The sequence below is a fragment of the Hyposmocoma kahamanoa genome, unplaced genomic scaffold (genome assembly GCF_003589595.1).
Source record: "Hyposmocoma kahamanoa isolate Upper Pololo Valley unplaced genomic scaffold, ASM358959v1 180, whole genome shotgun sequence".
NCBI lineage: Eukaryota > Metazoa > Arthropoda > Insecta > Lepidoptera > Cosmopterigidae > Hyposmocoma > Hyposmocoma kahamanoa.
In genome coordinates, this window is record NW_020653711.1 from 1,068,334 (window position 1) to 1,091,501 (window position 23,168).

General features: G+C 34.3%; 1 protein-coding gene across 2 annotated transcripts in view; it reads left to right on the forward strand.

Moving 5' to 3' along the window:
* LOC113225927 overlaps window positions 1–23,168 on the forward strand; it is a 175,713-nt gene that overhangs the window by 78,240 nt on the left and 74,305 nt on the right. For both annotated transcript variants that reach the window (XM_026458398.1, XM_026458397.1), the window contains exon 4: window positions 20,266–20,299. The gene's annotated coding sequence lies outside the window, so the exon portion shown is untranslated. The remainder of the gene's footprint in view (window positions 1–20,265; window positions 20,300–23,168) is intronic.

Here is a 23,168-nt window from a genome sequence, read left to right on the forward strand (position 1 = left end):
ATGCCCGTAAATTTATTATGGTTTTAAAAATAAAACACAAGTTTATGATAGTTACGAAATGTTTTATGATTAAAAAAAGAACTAAAATTGTTTAATGAATCGAAAATTTTTTATAAAGAACTATTCTTGTATAGTCTGTGATCGATGTCTGGTTGGCTGGCATTATATATTTTTCTTTTTCGCGCCATTTTTTATTGTAACGTGTGTTCTATGTGTAAGCAGGACACTTTTATGTACTTTGGGGACAGCGGGACACGAAGCCTAAAAGTGGGACTACCCCGCTCAAAGTGGGATGTATGGTCACGTTAGTTATACTCTACTACACTTGTAATTTCGAACTTTACATAACAAAACCAAGAACACCAGCAATATCGCTCGAGAAATCGTACAACTATTAGCATAGTGGCGCTAACAAATGCTTTAGCACGCGTTTGCTAAAGCCGCTAAATGTTACTGAAGCAATATAGTTACATAAAACCCTTTGAAATTTCTCGAATTATGAACATTGCGTTACTTTAAAGCTATACATGCTCAATATAGGTTTTAAGACTTGTGGTTTTTCACAAAATGATTATGTCTAACCACGTTGAGGCAACAGACACTGGTCACGCACCAGTGGTAAACCAGTAGAAACCCACAACTTATCTCTCTTTGGAGGACGTACTGTACACGCAAAGATATATAAATAAATAAAACAACCCCTCTCCAAGTCTCCAGTTTTAAAATGGTTCTCTTCTTATCTTTTTGGTCGCCAGCAGCGTGTGAAAACCAATGATGGCTCGTCATCTTGGTCTAACTTAACTGCTGGTGTGCCTAAAGGCGGCGTACTTTCTCCCTTACTCTTTTCCATTTTTATTAATAATATTGTTCGTGTAATTTCTTCTCCCTTCCATCTGTAAGCTGACGATCTTCAACTCTATCGTAACGTTGAGGTGAGCGAGGTATCTCAGACTATAACGGCTCTCAATTTCGATTTGTGTGCCATTCAGTCATGGGCTAAGTCATTTGGTCTCCTGGTTAATCCCGCTAAGTCTCAAGCCATGATTGTAGGTAGTAGCGGATTAAAGAAATAAGTAAAATCGTCTTTGTTTTATATGCAAAATACATTAGAAACAATTATAAAATATTAAATAATTTCTTCAGAAAAAGACGAAAAATGTACGCAGCCGGGAAGAGCTGTGTTTCATCTCTCAGAGTTTAAGAAAAAATAAAATAAAATATAAAAAAGGTGAGTCACGGGAATATTATAATAGTACGAGAAGCGGGAAATTGCTAGATCAAAATGGTCTAAGTAATTACTATTAAGTAAAGATCTTACAAAAATATACGTTAATCTAAGATATAGTCTAAAGAATGTGCTAATTTGTCACACGATTGGATGTACTGAAACGAATTATTTAAGAATAAAATATCCAACTTTGTACATAGTTTTTATATGGAGATATTTCTCTTTAAATACTACAGAGAATCTGTTAAATTTTGTTTTGCAACTGAAGCCCGATTAAATTCACATTTAACTCTAAATTTGCAAATTGCCCAGCGGCTTAGCGGCACGCCGCGCCGCACTGCCCGCTGCCCCGTCGGTCGCTATCGCGCGCTTGTTCACGTCGGATTTGTGTCAAAAAGTGTTCTTATCTTATTTATATTAATTTTCAACTCACGGATTGCGGGACGCGAGGGGGTGACCCCCACCTCCTATCTTGCCTTAAAACGTGTCTCATTTTGGCTGCTTCAAAAAATAATTGTGTAGCACGCACTGCATGACGAAAGACACAATCGTTAATTAAAGTTCTATAAGAAACAGTATGCAGCTATAGAAGGCGTATTAAATCGACATAATGCAAAAATCAACTCGATATAATCTCCTTACTTGCATTACAATTCATTTTGATAAGAAACTCTAATACTAACGTGCAGAACGTTAAAGATTACTTCCAAAAAAAGACTAATTAACAACTATTATTACCTTTCGATACACTATAGTTAAACGTATTTACATGTGATTTTCTCTCACGTTCTTAAGGTCACGACTATGTATGCAAATCGCTCTTCTAGCGCTTGTACAGTGGTATAAAAAGAGACCGTAATATATTGTAGATTAAATGGTGAAATATAGGCTGTTAAATATGAATATTTTATTCTTTTTATGATAAAAGTGAAAAATATTAAGTTTAATATAAAAATTAGACTATAGCTCTAATTATTATTATTAATTAAATATTTCTGTACTAACAGCCTTAAAAATAATAGTATTTTTTTAAGAGAATACGAGTAGTAAAAATAGGCTGTTTTTGACAATCGTCTTCACAAAGTCACAAATAACGGTTGATATTCGTATTCAAAATTTGCTATTCACGAAACAAAAAATAATACAGCTTCTGCGTACTATGGACAAAAATCCAATGTAGTGACGTTTAGCTCTTGCAGCTTGTCTTGATCTGTCATATTTAAATTACATAAATGTTGTAAATGATAAACGTAACAAATGTTTATTTACAAAGACTTTCTAACTCATTCTTCTTAAGGGAATCTGTCTTACGAATGAGTAGTAGAGTTTAATTAATGTGACGATTTTGAGAGTAATTTACTTACCTATGAAATAAAGATTATTGGAGTTTGAGTTCGAATAACTCGTGAAAACACAATCTATTTACTGCTTTTACCTCTTAAATTGCTATGTTATATAAGGTCCAAAAAACACCCTATATATTTGGCGAATATCTACATTAATTGACATCAGTGACAAATAATAAGTCCTTCAACGTAGTTATTTATAACTATCTGAAATACCTTATGAGCCATTTTTTAAGCACTCTGTATACACAATATTACAAGACTGTATGATTGTTGAATGAGCTACTCTGATAGGTATTTATGCCGAGGGGCGACAAGGACGTACTATGTTAGCATAAATAAACAATATTCTTGAGGAATGGTGTTAACAAGCATGTATTCATTTGAATGTCTATTGATTTGCATACCATATACATACACACTGTATTTGTACTTTTTTTACATTCCCTCAACTTGATAAATGGGTTCTAATTCCGTTTCCAGAAAATAGAGAGAAAATAGAGAATGTAGCTTCTGGCACAAGGCGGATGAAACTTCCCTGCATCTTCTTAGCTAATGCTGCCTGATGGACGTCGAAGTTCCATACTGGGAAGGTACAGGCTACAACCAGAGGACATAAAAACTTGTCGGAGCCAAGAAAATCCTTCATTCCTTTAATGTTGGTAGTCTTGGTTCCGAACTGCAGTTAGTGGTGATCACAATAGATCAGTTAATGGTCGCAGATAAGGGGCCGCGTATACCACCCTAACCATAGTGGTAACATCTTGGTTAAATATAAACGCATTTTTGACTCTTCGTCATATCATATTAATTATTTATTTCAATTTGAATCATATCAATGCTTCTTTCATGGTCTCCTAATGGGGTAGATGGAAGACGTTAAGTTCCAAATGTCTCTTTTTCTCTTCTTCCAATCTCTTCAAGATTATCATGTATGCCCCTGTATTCTTGTTTCTTTACGTGGACTTTTTAAAAATATTCTCGGTGTGGTTCAGATATTAGCGTTTAAGTAGACTTTTCCTCACGTTTCCAAATAAAAAATGATCATTACTATTTACCGGTTTCTCCGAGTTAAAAACGTTTTCACGCTTCATGGTCACGGGCTGAAATCTCTAGAAAGATGAAAATTTGACCTTGATCATCATTGACCTTTTGATATTGCAGATGAATGGGGTACTGCTAGATTGCAAACTGACGCTATACTGTTTGGGATTAATTTTGATAATGCAGGCGTTCCCAGGAACCAACGCTACTCTCTCGACCAAGCCGAAAAATTGCATATAAAATTACAGTGGTAACACAGAAAAAACTTAGGTATAAAAATAGTAAGTTAATGTGCAATAAGCGGCTTTTTGTTATACTTACTTACTTACTTCGGTAGCGCAATGACCCAAAGCGGGTCTTGGCCTCAGACACCGGATTCTGCCACGCCTCCCGGACCTGGGCCTGGTCGTTCCAGCCACTAGCACCGAGGTCCTTGAGATCTTTCTCCATCGCTCCAGCAGTACCTGAGACGTCCGACTGGTCGGCGTCCTTTTGGTTGTCCTAAATAAACCCTCTTCGCGGCACGATCTTCTCCCATTCTCTCCACGTGTCTGACCCAGCGGAGTCTTGCAGCTTTACTTTCTCCCACAATATTGGGCCCGGACATTAGATATTCAATCTCAAGGTTCTTCCTTGCCCTCCAGCTCCCATTCTGCCTTTGAGTCGGTCCCAGAATTTTCTGTAAGATTTTTCTTTTTGTTATGTAGCAATTTATTACAGGCAACTTTAGAATAAAAATTCGGGATATGCAAAAGTGACAAAGATGAGTCAGTACGAGTAATTTCGGTTTAGTTGCAGAAGTCGGATACAACGGCTAACTGGCGAAGAGATCTTGCTTGTGAACCTAAGTGAACCAAGTAAACCTGAATTTAATGATAATCAAAAATATAAAAATGGGTGAGCCAATCAAAACTCAGGTCGACTTATCAAAATCCACACCCATTAACAGGTTCCTAATTCTCATATACCGTTAAAACTGATCGAGTTCTAACGGTTGCTACCTTCACATAGTTTGATATTATTTTTATCACGTTCCAAACATTTGATTTGGCCTAGAAATCGGTAGTTAAGTTACCGATAACTAGGTAAAATGGCTATGTAGTTAGTATGGTTTATATTTGCTGCAACTCAATGTTGCTTAGACGTATATTGAGATATTTAGAAACAAGAAAATTATCTATAGTGTCGTGTAATAAAAACAATTGCAACAAAGCAAATGTGATGAAATTCACGTGTATGGTTTTAAAAGTTGCGGTCAACAAGTCGTGTCCCTGGTGGTAAGCGACATAACAGTTGCCCTGCCCATAACAGTTGCAGTCATACTATTTGGTATCCAACTGTCCTAATATTAAGACCTTGTATACATCCAAAAGCAGCAATTATAACGCACCTTCAGACATTTCACACACATACACTCATTGTAAAATCAGTACCACTCACAACACACTCAACACTTACTCTTTACTTTCTTAATTTTTTTTTATAATATCAAGTGACGGGCCGACGACGGGAGTTTTATGTGCCTGTAATTTCACCAGCAGCCCTTATCTTTCAAAACCGGAACGCAGTAATGCTCACAGCAGTACTTGGCGGCAGAAATGGTAAGGTGGCTGTACTTCCCTGGACGAAGTCTTTCACAGGGAGCTCTACTGCTACTAAACTTTTATAATCATGTGATAAAAGAGCGTGTTTATTTTGTGTCTGTCGTGAAGCGATATATTTATATATAACCTCTTTTTATAATTTTATGCAAAGAATCCTTAATAACTCAATGATTTTAAAATACATACCTACTTTTGGCACGATTGAGAATAAATTTCCATCAGCACATTTACCTACTTTTGCTCCTTTTACTTTTGCATAATGTGTATGTTTGGGAAACTGGGCAGCCGTGTTTGTTAACGGTAAACGGTGTTTCTGTTAATTTCGCCCTCGTTCTGTACACCTTTTAATTTAGCGTTTAATTGAGTATGTACCGTAAAGCCAGCATACCAACCTTCTTGTTGATGCAAAATCTCAATAAATTTGCTTTTACTGTCAAGTGCCATAAGCTCAACATATAGAAACTGATATAGAATCTCTACATCTAGAAATTAAAATTCAAATTATAGTATTTTTTCCTTCATAAGTTTTTCACTTGTACGTCTATGGTCTCTTTATTACAAACAATACTATATTAATGAGTAAGTTCAATAGTATAAATAGAGTGAATAATACCTACCTCAGTAATTCGGGAATGATTAAAGACAAAAGATCACGTAGAAGGAATCATTGACGGACAGCCACAAAAAACATTCTCTGATCGAATTGAAATTATTCTTAAAGAGAAGAATAAGAGTATGAGAGTATGTATGAAAAGTTTAATGAATGTAAGTGAAGCAAGAAAGGTTTGTAAGGATCGTGCTAAATGGCGATCGATGGTCTCTACCTACCCCCATGCAAATGCAATGGATCTAAGGGCGTTAATATATAAATAAATTAAAAAAATAAAAGATCAGAACAAAATATATATTGTCAATTATATTTGTATAACTGTTTTATGATCCATGACGGGACTAACGTATCTGGTAGTAAGCGACACGTCTATTGATAGCTGTTCCAGTGACGCTCAGGGCTTTAAATCACAAAGATCTGAAGGGCAAGTGCCCATACGCTCGTCACTCAGAGACGTAAGTTGACAAGTCCCATGTGCCTGTAATTTCACCAGCACCCCTTACCGTTCAAAACTAGAACGCAGTAATGCTCACATTACTGCTTAGAAATAAGTAAGGTGGCAGTTCCTCTCTGTACGAATTATGTATACAAGTAATTAACTAACGCACTTGTGTTATCGAAATCGGAAACAACAACGGTACCACAAGCAACAAAATCCGAGACGGTATAAAAAGTAAGTATTCTACATTGACGTGTCTGGGGATCGCACTTTACTGGTGACCTCAGAGATAGCAACACCACGAAAACCGGTGTGCAAGTCATTTGACCACAGAGTCAAAACTATGGTTTCTTAATTCAAATTTGTAGAAGAAGATGTACAGTCTGATATACGATCTCTACATCACTTATCCAAGGTCGAAGGTCTTAGTTTCGTGTCAATGTCATTACTATAATATAATCACAATAAAAATCAATGTAACATCTTGTAATCCGTCAATTATTAAAACGATTCAATTGGTAGATCAACCCACAAATCATGATTATTGGAGTTATGACATATTGATTCAATTAACGTATTATGTTCCCACGCATTTGTGCGTAAGTGTTTAATGAACAGATTTTGAAGGTAAATGTGAGGTCAAATAGTGATCAAGTGATTAATTTACGTGATCGCTTGTTATTGTTAGAAACTCAATACATACAAGTTCACATTCCTCACATTGTAGTAGTCAAATTATAGAAAGTAAGTACGGGTGAATTTTTTTTGTTGAAATTTTATGTATTTGTCGAGGATGATAAAATTAAACCCAGTTTTCTCGTTCCATAAATCACATTTTTTTTTGTTATTTTATAGCGTATAGTAAAGTACATAATTATAAGTATTTTATTAAAGAAACCGACCTCAAAAGTTTGTGGAATTACGTCTATTTGCCAAGTTTTATTGTAATCGGTTAACGGAAAGTGGGTGAATCCAATAAACAGAATTCGTCCCCTAATTTGCCATCCTTAGAGATGGAATTTTTTTATTTTATTTGAATATACATTGTACCACCTAATCGAATGCTTCTGCTCGATCGAATTATCGTAAATTAATAAGAATCGAATTATAATCATTCAAGGTTTCCTGTCAATTCTGCATTGTTTTAAAATGATTAATATGCATTAATTTTTCCTGATGTTAATTTATTTTGTAAGTACTTAAGCGTGATTTGTTTCGTTGTTGTTGCATTTTAATACGTTGAAAGTGGAATTAGGCACTGCTTTAGTGGAAGGTTTATTTTTTTTTAAATATTATAATGTACCTTTTAACTGTTAAAAATAAAGAGTTTGTATTAGATAATGTTCATTAGAGTCGTTATATAGTAATAAGATTTCTTGGACGTCTTTAATGGTAATACTCAATGTTTATTGGTGAAATTACATTCTTGTATCTATTCTATAATTTGATATTGTATACCTTTGACCTGAAACTTCGTAATCTTCTGTAGATAGCAATTTTTTAAAACGAAATTATGAAAGTGCTAAGATAAACATCGGAATGTTGGCGATAATTTGATAAGTGAAGTATGTCATAAGATGGACGGTATTGAGATTGAACCAAAAGTGGAAAAAAACATATTTGTTAAGATAAGATAGTATCCGGAAATAGTTCAAATTTTATACAAGTGGCTCATCATCATAAAGTAAATATTATGTTCTCGTAGTTTCGTAATAATATTTAAACCGGTGAATATTCAGATTGTCCACCTAATGGAAAATGTTAACCACCTTCTATAAAGATTTGACAATGCAATGTCAGCCATGGAGTAAAAAAAATCTCCGTAGTCTTTGATTGTGTCGGCACTTCCTACCTTACAGTTTGACCACAGCCGTGTTGCTATGCAATAGAAGCCCGATAGGGTGGAGGTACGTACATAGGCAGTGTCTGCACAGACAAAGAACCCTACCACCAATTAATAACGTATTCAGCAGTTTAGGAGCTTATTCTGTATAAATATCCAAGTCCATCAGAAAACAGATTTCATCAAAATCAATTCAATTCTTTCGAAACTGACAAAGGTTTTAAATATAGTTATTTTCTGCGCGTTCTTACTCGTGTAATTGCTTTTTATTCCATTTAGATATTGGTGTTGTTTTCGAAATAATTGTAGTACAGATTTTCAAGTGATTATTTAAGCGTTAACTTCTATTAGGCACGTAAATTTTCGACGCAATCAGATTTTATTGCTCCATAAAGCATAAGTGCAATATTTTTCATTGCAACTCAATATTCTCTTGTTTGAAATTCTGTGCAAAACTTTCTGACTTTCAAATCAATATCTATTTGGCAACTAGTACATATTTTTCAATCGTGAAGTCACTTGTTACTTCTATATTATATATCAACGTCATGGGACTTCCAAACATAGTTCGGTTTTCGGCATAGTCGAATCGTGTTGCGTTAATGGATGCAAAAACTTTAAAATCAAATCACGTCGGCAAGTCATGTTCACGACTGAACGCTAAAGAGCTAATCGTTCAAAGAATAATATAATGGTAAGTTTTGGGCCAATATCTTGCCCTGGGGAACTCCAAAACTTCATGAACATTTTAAGTGTAGGGAACTACGTCAGAATTTCATTTTACTTTTTTTATATAGTAGAGATTATGGACTCTGTTTGCGAAGCCATATATCCCACTATAACATTTCGTAGAAATGCAGTTTTTATTTACAAATATAACTGCAGCCCTCGACTTTGTTCGTGTCTGTATACTATCGCCATCCATTATGGCGTGACTGAGTTTCAAACGTCGATCAATGCGAAAGCATAGAAAGAAAATTAAACAGCCTGCAATTAAGCAAATTTACGAACTGGCTAACTACGCGAACTATTTGTGAAGAGCGTTCTTTTGTTTATAGTTGTAATTGATTCAAAGCATGTGGCGCAAAGATATTTTGCTGCGTTAAATGCAAAGAAGGTAATGACAGAAAACTGCAAATTCCTAAACAGGAACATATTTCCACGCGGTATTCAAAATAATTTATCCATACCTTCTAAATGTACATTCAAATGTACATGAAGCTCAAGCTTCATGTGCACTTGAGTGGGGCTTCGGATCATTCTTATGGCAAGCGGCATACTGTTGAAGTTAAATCTAACGTGTCAAACTTGCTTTTGACGCTGTGCCACTGTAAAGTAGAGGGGATAACCTATAAAAATATATAAAAAAGAATTGCACCTCTGGTGCGTTAACCACTTGAGGACTTCAAGGTTAATTAACCAATGAAATAATACAAAATGTGAGTCCAGTTATACTTTTTATTAACTGTACGACTCCGCTGCCAATAACAAATAGTTTAAGCACATAACTTCCTTATTTGATTATTTTTATTAAATTCGAGAGATGATTATCTGCGTTATCTTGCCTGCTAAAAATGGTTCACACATCATCATTTTGTAGAGGCCCTGTTCTGTACTGCAATGTCTAGTAATGCAAAGTTGGATGTACCATCGTATTGAATATTAAGTACTTGAAATGCTTCCACGTTGAGGTAAATAATTTGTGCTGCATATATAATTATTAATTAAATTTATCATCAAAGTTAAATTAAAGTTATCGACTATAGTTTTAAATAATTTCGTAGTTTTCACTAATTCGCACTCTTGGTCATATCAGCAAAACGAGAATCTTTAAGATTCTGCGAAGCGAAATTAATAGATAAGTTTTTATGTTGAAATATGTGAGTTATAACGTATATGCAAATCATATTTTATCGAATTATTTTGAATTGATTATCACTACCTACACATATTTTTATCACAATTTTTTTCTTTATTCTGTGATATGATCTGTAACTAGTAATAATGATTTAGTTGTCGCGTCTACAATATTTATGTGCTGATCTATGTAGACACCTCGAGTAACGGGCACGGTCGATGACAGCAACACCCCGCGCTATGCGCGCGCGTCGATATAACGCCGTTTTACCACTACCGGCTTAAAATACCAAGTCGCACTTGTGTCTATATCTATTGCTAATATTTTTGTGTTTGATTTCACACGGTCTTGCAGTTTTATGCAAAATTATGAACAAAAAAGGGAAAATAATTTTAATTTATAAAACAACTAACTTGGAACAACCGTTTCACCGACGTTTACAAAAATGCGAAAAGTTGTGATGTTAATAAGATGCTTTACCAATTACAAGACAGAAATTCCACTTTAACAATTATTTATCTCGCGGAAGGTTGATTTCTCAAAATAAAACGAAGGAACTTTCTATGAAAAAAAATATTATGCTAAATGGATATTCTCCGAAAGGGTTGTTTAATAAACTTTTTATGATACATAAACTAAATACTTAGCCAAATTTAGTGAAAAAATACATTGTATCCTTAACTTGTATTCTAAGTCACGTGTACATCAAAATGTAAATATGTGAAGCTATTCAGGCCCACACAATTCCCACATTCTGTAGATTTTTCACGATTTTAAAACAGTTGTTTAAAACATGCTCGCCTGAAAAAATCTACGAAGTGTCGCTGAAGATATTATTCCTTTGATCACGTAAACAATATAGAGTATCTAGTAAAACATGATTTACGTACAAAACTGAACGCGTACGTGCTTGGGCTTTAAGTATGTAATACATTCTAATTCACATTGGGCGTTTTGAGCTTTTCCCATTGTAGTTTGTTGGGTTTGACGAGGTTAATACCAATTTTCTTCAGACAAAAATGTGATTATCATTAGTATTCCCTTCCTGACTCGTATCTGTCAAGACATAGTTAATCAGCCAAGAATAACTTCGTAACGGTAGTATAAACCACTGCATAAATAAATCGGTTTTATTCATTTAAATTCTGCTCTTATAATAATACATCAGGTTGTTCCGTTAGGCCCTAGACCGGTCTAGTCCTAGGTCTTTTGACGATATTAATATTTGTCGACACGCTAACATCCCAATTCATTAAATAATTAGCAAATAAAACTAGAAATATTATTTATTTCTCAGTTTCTAATGTTATTGCAGGACAATTTTTCAAAAATAAAATCAAAAGGTTTTTATACGGTGATATAATGGCATCACTATATCGGTACTTTGGGGAAGAAAAGGCGTACAAGACAAGTTTATAAAAAAAGAGCTTTTAATGATACGGTTCAATTTTCAAGCTCTTCCCATCTGTTTAGCCGAAAAAAAATTTTTCATCAATAAAATATTTTACTTAAAAATAATTATACAAATTTAAAATGGAAATACATACGTTTATAAAAAGTGTTTTTTGTTTAACTTTGTTTCACCTTGCCAACTTTGTAGTTTGACTTCTACGCTGCTTCTTCCCTGAAGTATCGCTAAGTTAATTTGAAGATGGAGTCTAATATGCTATCTCTACAGAACACGCATACTCTAAATAACTGTTTTAAGTGTCTTGTCTGTATAAATATAATAGCATCGTCGTCGGTCCCAGGAAGCGATTACAGGCCCTGAGTTAGATAAGGTTATTATTAAGCTTTTATTTGCAGGATGGAGAATGTTTTGCATTCCCCGAGTAATGAAGGCCTGCAATTATTTATACGTGATGAACTGAGCTTACTATTATGGTTAATTTTTATCCAATGTCAGATCTTGCGCCTCAGAAGCTTCCGACGGGGTTAACTATAAATTAAGTGTGACAGAAAGGATTACGGTACAAATAATGTGACAGAATGTGTCAGGTTTTTGTTTTGTCGTTTGATTGATCTCATTATCATTCCGAATGATTTTACGTTTTTTTAAGTATCTCGAAATCTCTTAATGAAATTCCTTGGTGTAATAATAGGACACCTACAAAATGACAACTTTTCATAGAGATGTTTAAAGATTATTTGAAAGAAATTAGTCGATTACTTTTGTATGTTTAATTTAAATTATTTAAATTATAAATTTTCACATGTACATAATTTGTTTCATGTAGTTCGTATAATTGTTATGATATCATGTGATAAAAGCACTTCGACTAAATTCATAGACCTCGTAACGGCCATTGTTGTGAACTATTGAGTAAGGACAAAAAGCAGAAATACTAGAAATAATTGCATGACGTTCTTTTTTTTATAATATCAAGTGACGCGACGAACAAGTCGTGCGCCTGATGGTGAGCTACACGCCTGTCCGCACAGTTGCAGTGCCACTCAGAGCTTTAAATCGCAAAGATATATAGGTCACTGCCACTGCGCCCGTCACCCTGAGATATACTTTGACAAGTCCCATGTACCAGTAATTTCACCAGCATCCTTACCCTCCTAATATAGAAAAGTTCAATATGATTTATAAAAGTTTTTTAGGTAAAATGGATTACATGGGGTTACACACATTATGTAAATATTAACTTTATCTCATGTAGCATTTTTGCATGTATTTTTCACTAACATTGAACAGTTTTTAATACACTTCAAAAAAGGAGGAGCTTCTCAATTCGATTGTATGTTTTTTGAATTTTTTTAAATTTGTGAACAGATTTTGATGCTTCTTTTTTTGTTGGAAAGAGGGCACCTCATTAGTGATCTAATTTAAATTTGAAGATTCCACACAGATTTCGCGCACTTTCCGGTAACCGATTTCAATAAAACTTGTCAAATAGATGTAATTGCACGTACTTTTGAGGTCGGGTTTTATAGTACTCTGCACTGTGATTATACAAATTATAAAAAATTCTTTTTTCCTAAAGTTCTCCTCAAGTGACTTAGATCATACTTTCCCTGGACTCTTTATCTGGCAATATTATACCAATGGTAAATAACATTTCAACATTGCAATTTAAATACCAATGTCATTCATGTAACCAATTACTGCTCTACAAATTTACTTGTAATTGTTCTGATAATTATCACTGTATAAGCAATACATAGAAATTGATCGAAATTGGTTCCATTGATTGCATATACGCAATTTTGACGATTTAAGTTATTGTAATGAATCGAATATGTATTACTACACTATAACAAGGCATACACATGGTGTTATAGAAGGTTTTTAATTTATTCAAAGACATAGGGACAGCAGAATCAGTTTGCTCTTTAATGTCTAAAAAGTAACTAATTTATCGAGTTCTTATGAAGTGAAACTATTTTTTTTATACCAAGTGACGAGAAGAACAAGGCGTGCGCCTGGTGATAAGTGTCACGCTTGTCCATAACAACTGCAGTGCCTCTCAGTTTTAAATCGCAAAGATCTGAGGGGCACTGCCACTCCACCCGTCTCCCTGAGACAAGTGACAAGTACCAAGTACCTGTAATTTCACCAGTAATGCTCTCATTACTGCTTGGCAGCAGAAATAGATTAGGTGGCATATTTCCCTGGACGAACTCTTTCACAAGGAGCTCTACAAAATTTTATTGCACATAATATTTGTTTTTCCAAACAAACCAACGTTTCTGGCCCTTTGCAGGTCCCATGGTTACATTAATTATTTTTTTAACATTTGAATTCAACGCATACACTCATAGCCCCGCACTAGAGAAAACTGCCACTTAGACGACCCGTAAATTACACCCAAACTCACGAGAGAAATAAATGCAGGCCGTATTAACATTTCTTTCGACCCGGGAATCGAACTCGGGACCTCTGCGTGGTCAATAAGAATGCTAATTGTTCGACCACGGAGGTAGCTGATATGTTTTACATACTATTTTATTTTATTTTAACAATTGGAATTGTTATTAAATTAAATTTATTATTAATTAATAATTGGACTTAGAATGTAAAACACAACGTTGGTTTATTTGAAAAGACAAATTTACGCAATTTAGGTCCGAAAAGGTTTAGGTCCTAGTTTTATTTCCTTTGTGTAATTTAATTAATTGGGCTAAACGGAAGGTGAAAGATAGACGGGTGGTATTAGTATACTACATTTCCAGTGTGCGTCTTTTTTAATGTTTTTTTTTTTGTAGAATAGACATAATTGCGACCAATCACAATCCCATCTGATGTTAAGGAACGATGCGGCTGAAGGTTTTTCTAGTGAGTGTCTATTCACTCTAGCTATTTAAATAGCTCTAAATTGTAGTTTTTGGGTAACACACTTGTTGCCATAATTATCTGTGATTTTAATTATAGGTAGTAGAAAGAGTATGTCGTACAGATAATCGATCGATTTCCGTAAGTGCATATCATGGCTTAGGTTTTTGTACCACCCTATGTAGCCTTATGGTATTTAAATAATTTGAGCGTGGCTGCTGAACATAGAACCTTGGACCAGTTTGATACGTACCGCTCTCGTTCTCGCGTGAGCAATAATTGTGTGCAACTATTTTAACTGCCCATGCGCATTGGAGCGTTCGCAAACAAATTAAAGGAGGCAAAAAATATTTCAGTGTTTATTTTTTATTTTTACAAGATTTCGCTTAAACGCGAGCGTGGCAGCAATGTATAACTTCTCTTTAAAGTAAATTTTAAAGTGTTTTTACTGTCTTTTTCTTAAAACAAATCTACGTACATGTATAGATTAGATAGAGGTATACATGCTATTGTGTGTGTATGTGTTAGTAATTTTTTATGATATTAAGACGAGATGAACAAGTCGTGCGCTTGGTGGTAAGCGACATGCCTATCCATGACAGTTCACTGTCACTCAGAGCTTTAAATCGCAAATATCTGAAGAGCACTGCCACAGCATCCGTTACCCTGAGACGTAAGTTGACAAGTCCCATGTGGCTGGCATTTCACTGACACCCTTACCCCTCATAACCGGAACGCAGTAACGTGAGCATTACTGCTTAGTGGCAGAAATAAGTGTAAGTGACATACTTCCCTGGAGGAACTCATTCACATGGAGCTCTACTGCCACTAAAAATGTGTGTACATAAAGGTGTGAGTACATAAAAACACCACTTTAACCATTATAAAACTAAACTTTTGAGTAAAAAATATGTAAACAATATCCTATGATGTAACACACTTACGTCAAGTTGTATTAAACAATTTATTTTTTTAACAATGTTTCACGGCCATGGTTAGCGTGTTTTTGTGCATCTGCAGATGAACTTATAACCGACAATTTAACATGTTATTTGTAATGTTTTTTTTATGCTATCGTTCGCAACAATCCGGTAATATATGAATTTCACAACATAGCTCTAATTGTGGCGTGGGTCATACGAGAGCCAATAAAAATTGCTATGCGTGCCGATTACTTATGCTGACTCTGCTTACATTGTATTAGCCTTAAAAGAAATAAAAATGTGTCTATTTATATTACAGCAAATCTTTGAACAATAAACAAAAGAATTAGAAAATAAGCACGTTCGTGTAGAATTTTGTGTTAAGGCTGTAGTGGTACTAATGATATTAGGTTGCGATCGCGTGAATGAAAATTCGTGCCTTTGATTTAATAAAACCACGTGTGGTGATGTCGATACCAGAAGTATCAATTAATATAAGGGACAAACCATGGTTTTTCAGGAGAGCCAAAAAATTTTTAATCTGTCTATAACTTTTACTGCCTGCTCCAATTTTTGATTGTGTCTAGAGCAAAGTTTCTTAGAATTTCCTCTTCTTTCATGCTATACACGAAAGATTTAGAAATCCCCAGTGGTTTAAAATATAGCATGTCCCTTACATTAAAACACATTAAAAAAAGTTGTTTAGTTGTGCCTTAGGTTACTAATATTTTATGTGACACGATAAATCGTCGAGCATATTGTAAGCAGAAAGAGAAATAGAATATTATACGTAGTTAATGTAAAGGTGTCCTTTTTTTTAATGTAAGGGACATGCTATATTTTAAATCACTGGTTATTCCTAAATTTTAATAATACCAATCGATAGAGCGGGAACTTCCGAATCCAATGATGTATGTAACTCATTTTCGGCAAAATGTCCCTTACGTTAATTGGTACTTCTGGTATCGATATGTCAAAAGAGCTTTTTTCACATCGATACTGCAGAAATGAAAGGTAGTAAAGGACAGTTTGTTAAAACATGAGCTTTAGGCTTGACAGGACAGTTTGTTAAAACATGAGCTTTAAGAGTTTACACTACCTCAGTTCTAATTCAAATTTTTCCCGTACTAATACGGTTGATTTTGCTTAGGTCGAGCGGCAAGCACACTGGCTTTATTACAGAAATTATTTTTTTTACTAACGATATTAAAGCCATTTCAAAAATGTATATCGTATGGTATAAGTGTTCTATTAAGTTCGGTTGATATAAAAAAAATCATTGGTACTTTGTAAAGTACCCATTGAATAGAGAGGTTTTCTAGTAAAATTTCGAGGTAAGTTTGTGTTTTTTTCTATCGTGAACTATTTTAGTAATCAGTGTATATGTATAACTGTGTAGTTTCACTGTTATGCGGAACAATCCAAATCCATTTGAGGTTGTATATTTATACTCTTAATTGGTGTGGTTGGGTGGAATTTCCAAGCTCTTTCGATCTATTTCGTCAAAAAATTAGTTTTCTCCAGTTTTAGCCAAAAAATTAATTTTCGAACTTGTAAAAAAAAAATTCAATAAAACCATTGTCCTTCCGCTCGACCCAAGCAAAATGAACCGTATTTATAGTACAGGAAAAAAGCGTCACATGATTTACAAATTTAAAAAGCAATTGGAAATAGGATTGAAATTTTAAGCTCATTACTTCTCACTTGTGAAATTCCGAATTCGTGTGTACCGCTGTAAAGACTACCAATTACCCAATTGTTACAAATTGTAAAGAATAAAACAAAAGTAAATTACAATGACAGTATGGAAATAAGTTGGCAACTATAACGTAATTTTCTCATACAGTTGTTATTGTTTTAAGAATGGAATATTTTTTTAAACAGGCCTAATGTGTTCTCAGACGCCCAGAGGTGGTGCGATGAAATTTGTACGAAACTATATTTCTACTATACTAAGTTTACTATATTTTTTTGTTATGCCAAAACAACCAGGTAGCATAATGATATTTGATTAAAGGAATTGTTTATTAATTAACACTTTCAACATTTCCTTATTACCTATTGTTTGCAGTCATTGAGATATCTCTAGTTAGATGAAGATAACAGATGAATGACGCTTACCTACTGACTATCTTTGTGAAGGAATGTCTCAAAAAATATGCAAGTCACCGGTATGCAATAGTACGAAACGTATAAGTCCAAGAGCAAACAAATACGTAAGATCATGTATATTAGCAGTGATTAAATTTTCTCGGTTTTTATAGAAACATTTTAACTATTCATCGTCACTTAAATACCAAGTAGCAGTAGAGCTCCTTCTGAATAAGCGTCTAAGGATTACTGCTACCTTACCTATTTCTGTCGCCAAACGGTAATGTGAGCTTTACTGCATTCCGGCGTGACACTGCAACTGTTATGGACAGGCATATCGCCTACCAGGCGCATGCATTGTTCGTCCGATCACTTGGTATCCTAAAAAAAAAACCATTTTTACTATTGACCTACCAACAAACGTTGTATTTACCTACGTAATATCAGTTCCTCAACGTTCAATTTTTTTTTTGTAATAACAAGTGACGGGACGAACAAGTCGTGCGCCTGATGGTAAGCTGCACGCATAACAGTTGCAAAGACCAGAGGGGCACTGCCACTGCGCCTGACACATAAGTTGACAAGTCCCATGTGCCTGTAATTTCACCAACAGCCTTACCCTTCTAAACCGGAACACAGTAATGGTCACATTACTGGTTGGCGGCAAAAATAGGTAAGGTGGTAGTACTTCCCTGCACTCTTTCACCGAACTCTTGCACATGGAGCTCTACTGCTGTTGTTACAAGGAGCTCAATTTTTAATAATATTTGTATGATATAGTACTAAACTAAAAGCCTGTTATGGTATAGCGTACAGTAGTATGATTATTTGAGGTCGACCACCTCGCGCTATCGCTACCTGCCTTTGCGTTTTAGATAACAACGCTTCCTATAAACTTGGGTACTTGGTTACTTTGTTTACTACGTTTGTTGCGTGACTTCATACTTGCATTAAATTACTGGTGTTCTGATCTCTCTTTCTCTACCGTTTCGACCGTTTGCGAAACCTAAGGGCTGGAAGATATCTTGTCCAACGTATTCGGTTACGGGGCAAGAGCATTTCAAGTTGATAGCCACGAAAACGCCGCCACTACTGATCGAAAAACCGTCAGGCGCTGCCACCGTCGATTTTGCGATTAGCGCATATCTCTCATTATCATTATCATCATCATATCAGCCGGAAGACGTCCACTGCTGAACATAGGCCCCAAATATTGTCAGACTAGCCGGTCGGACGCGACGTGCATCCATCGGATACACGCCGCCCTTACAAGGTCCATCCGTCCATCTAGTAGGGGGCCGTCTCACTGTTCGTGGTCTCCATTCAAGAACCTTTCTGCCTCAACGGCTATCAGTTCTACGAGCTGTGCTCTGCTCACTGCCACTTCGACTTGCTAATACTTGAACTATGCCGTTGACTTTCGTTCTTCTACGGATCTCCTTATTTCTGATGCGATCACGTAGAGATATGCCGAGCATTGCTAGCTTGTTGAGTGACTTTGAGTGGTATTCTCTAGTTTGGACTAAAGTCCAAGTCAAATATATAATATATATATATGCTTACCTATGAAATAAATAGTCTTTATTTCATAGGTAAGCAAATTACACTTGATATCGTCATACTGATTTAACTATACTGCTCATTTGTAAGGTAGATTCCCCTGAGAAGAATGAGCAAGAAACTCTATAGGTTGCTCTTTGTAAATATACATTTAAATACATTTATCATTGCAATACGTAATTTAAATATCTTAGATCGAAACTACCTGCAGGAGCTAAACGGGTCACTACCACGGATTTTTGTCATCCAAGTAGCAGAACCTGTACAATAACCTTTAGTATAACGTTTTGTTTCACTATAGCTTTAAACCTCGTAAATGGCAAATTTTGAATATCAATTGGAATCTTATTATAGAAGCGTATAACACAGTCGATACAATTTCAAATGGCTTTGGTTGATTCAGCATAACAATGAAAGTATTGAATCAATCATTTGGAAAGAATATAATCGTAACGTTGAGGATATACAATGATTACTATACGTTGTGAAAATACGATTCCTCAAAATTTTCACGATGAAAAAAACACGTACATCGAAATTTTACAAGAAAACTGCTCTATTCAATAGGTACTCTACATATAGCACTGTTAATACAATAGTGTATTAACTCAAAAAGTGTATTTTCTCAGAATCGACGAAAAACTAATTACTCGTTTCCTGTGAAATATGATTAAAATGTATGTATAGGTGATAAATTATTACAAACTAAATTTCCTACTTGCCAAATATATTTATAAATAAAAGCGAAAAAATAATTTTATATTTTTAAATAAGGACTATTTTGGCCAGAACTAGCTCACATAAAGCGTGTCTCATTTTGAGTTAAGTAGATATCTTTTAGTTGTTTCTTACAATATTCTAAATATTTTATTGACGTGTAGAATATCAAATTTTACGTTCAATAATGGTATAATCTTGAATTTCACATATTTTGAGTTATAACACTATTGTAATAACAGTGCGATATATCAATATTTTTTTTATATCTATTGAACTAAACAGAACTCGTATAGTATACGATATACATTTTTGAAATGGCTTTAATTTCGTTTGTAAAATAATACATTCTGAAATAAAGCACACACACAGGGACACAGGTCCCTGCCGCTCGACCTGATGGTACCGATTCAGTATGGGAAAAGTTTATATTCGAGCTGAAAGTACTTTAAATGAATTTGAGACTTTGTGAAGACGACTCTCAAGAACTGCCAGTTTATTTTTGTACCTCGTATTAATGTTATGTCTGTTAATGTATAAAAAGACACAATGCATAAAAATGACACATTATTTAATTAGCACTCTTGTTTAATGTTGACCATAGATAACAATTTTGTAAAGTTTGCGGACTGGCCGCGGCGCTACGTTATCCATTTTCTGTTTACATCAATGTAAACCGAAATGTTTGTCTATTTATTAAAAATTTATTTTTTCTTGTTTCAGATTGCGTGGAATAATTCTACGTTACTGATTTAAGGTGAGGTTATTTCCATATATTAATCTGTGACAATTGTAATAAAAAAATATCTATTTGAATGGTGGATGAAAACACAGCTGCGTCATAAGAGTCCCCGTATGACTTAAGGACGCTGCAGTCCCGAAAACACATTGTGTCTCTAGAACGCGTGACGTGTTAACCGCCTACTGATTAATAATAAAGGTAACTTATTACCAACTAAGCTCATGAAGCACATTGATTGCAACAATTTTAAGTAATGAATTTAGTAGCAATAGAGCTTCTTGTGAAAGAGTTCCTCCAGGGAAATACTGCTACCTTACCTATTTCTGTCGTCAAGTAGTAATGTGGTTTAGAAGGGTAAATGTGTTGGTGAAATTACTTATAATTGTAATAGGTAAATGAGACTTGTTTACTTATGTCTCAGGGTGACGGGTACTACAATTTTTATGTTTAGGCGTGTTACTTAACATATGGTTGCACGACTTGTTGGTGACGTAACTTGGTATTATCACGAATTTATGAACCGATTTTCATGAATCTTTCTTGTTGAATAGAAGGTACCTCTTAATTTATTCGTAATTCCACAAATTTATGCTAGCAGTTTTTTTTATAAAAAACTTATAATTTGTGATTGTTTTGGATTTTCAAATTTTTTTACTACAGTTGCGTCATGTAATTAGTTTCGTAACTCAGTATGCGGTTCAAAGGGCGATAAAGTTAAAAATATAACTACGAATTGATAGTTTCTCAGCTTGTCAAACTCTCATTACTAATATGTAAAATGCATATAACTATAGGTTACTTTCTATAAAGGTAATGGTGGTTGAGCTTTCGCCGTTACAAGATTTACGGTGACCGGAAAAGCAATCACTTTCATAGGTGAACGGACCTTTAAAATTTAACAACCAGCACTAGGAAGCGTAATTCTACTTGTAGAAAGGTGGAAAGGTTTAAATAAACGAGATGTAAAGTAGAACGGCCCTTTTCGTTCGTTTAAGGTACTCCTTATGTGATAATAAAGCTACTTGCCATCGAGCTGTAATACCTATTCATTTTCCAATTTAAGTGCGATTAATAATTATACACTCACCGGCACATTTAGCAGGAAACACACATGAGAACATAAAGTACTAATGTTGATCTTTAAATAAATAAGAATTAGATATAAAATATCAATTAAATTATTTTTTTTTAACATTTGCGTCTAAACATTAATGGAAAAAATCGAAATTAAGCAAAATGCATTATTCTTTTACATTTCGTCAAAAAGCAGAAGAAACTGAAAATTTAGAAATAATAACAGGTTCATTTGAATTAATCAAATCTTAATACATAAAAATATTTTTTCAACTTAAGTTTATGAAATTCATAAAATCGCAGAAAATTTTAGATTATAATAGTATATAAGCATTGATTAAAACAAACTTTAGTAAATAAAAAACTTTTTCAACTAAAGTTTATAAAAAAAATACTTACGATCAATCGAACGTAAAATCAATCTCGAACCATTCTACAAACATGTATTAGTAGTAGGAAATTGAAAAAAAATTATAATGGAAAAATATGACATGATTGCCTCACTTTTTCATTTTAGATCTCATTTAAATAAATAACTAATCTTAAACTTAAACTTCTTTATTTAAATAAGATCTAAAATGAAAGTGAGACAACCGACCTGATTTTTGGAAAAACATTGCATTATTTTGGGTATTTTACTACTGTTCCGCTAAATGTGCCGGTGAGTGTAGTTTTTCTTTTTCCTTATTAATCCTACACCTCTTTTTATTTTTCTCTATTCTACTTCAACAATAGTTATATATACTTATAGTTAAGTATACTGAAATATCTTACATCATTTTTTTTATGTTTATAACCAATACGTGCCTCGATAACAAGTTTTAGTGGCTATCTCCGGAAGTTAAGTCGCCAGTGCGTTAATGGCAGTTATGTAATAACGATTGTCGGTATGTACTTGTAGGTCGGGCTTGTAAATAAGATAATAGACACTGCATCTTTACGTAGCTTCTTTTATGTATATATTAAATGTGACTGTCAGCGCAAGAGTGGTGTAACCCAATGAAATGCAAATAGATGATAATGGGGGATTTAAAATTATACAAATTAGTTTTATACATAGTCTTTTTTATAATAACTTTTTTTTTCTCTCGTGAGTTTGGGTGTAATTTGTGGGTGTCCATGGCACCCGCTACACAGGGTTTCTCTAGTGCGGGGCTATGTTGAGTGTGTGCGTTATTGTTATTATCATCATTGTAATATCAGCCGGAAGACGTCTACTGCTGAACATAGGCCTCCCCCAAAGATTGCCAGACTGGCCGGTCAAACGCGACGTGCATCCATCGGTTACCTGCAGCCTTTAGTATCATTTAAAGTGATTATTGTAGAAAAAAAAAATTTGGTTACACCACTTTGACAATGACATTTTAAACTAGAAATATCTAAACAGGTCTAAAAATCAACAGGTTAATCCAGCAAGTTGTATTGTTTAAACTATCTTTAAATAAATTAATTTAGTCCCATCGCATCGATCTTTTTATGGGTCCACAGGTAATTTTATTTACCTGGAACTACAGGTAAATAAAATTACCTGTGATACTAGAAGTGGAAAATAACACCTTGATTGTTAAAAATGTAATCAAATAAGTGAAAACCCTGATTCTACGGAAGCACTACAACCAGTTAATGATATGACCTTGAGTTCGATTCTCGAATGGACCAATTGTAGATACAACCTTTTCTAAATTAGTCGACTTAAATAGTATTGCCTGAGCAATAGTTATATCCATTTCGGATGCGGCTTGTGCACTAAGTCCCATTCGAATCCAAGCAAATACGAATATCGCTTGTACACTAAGAAATAAAATGATCC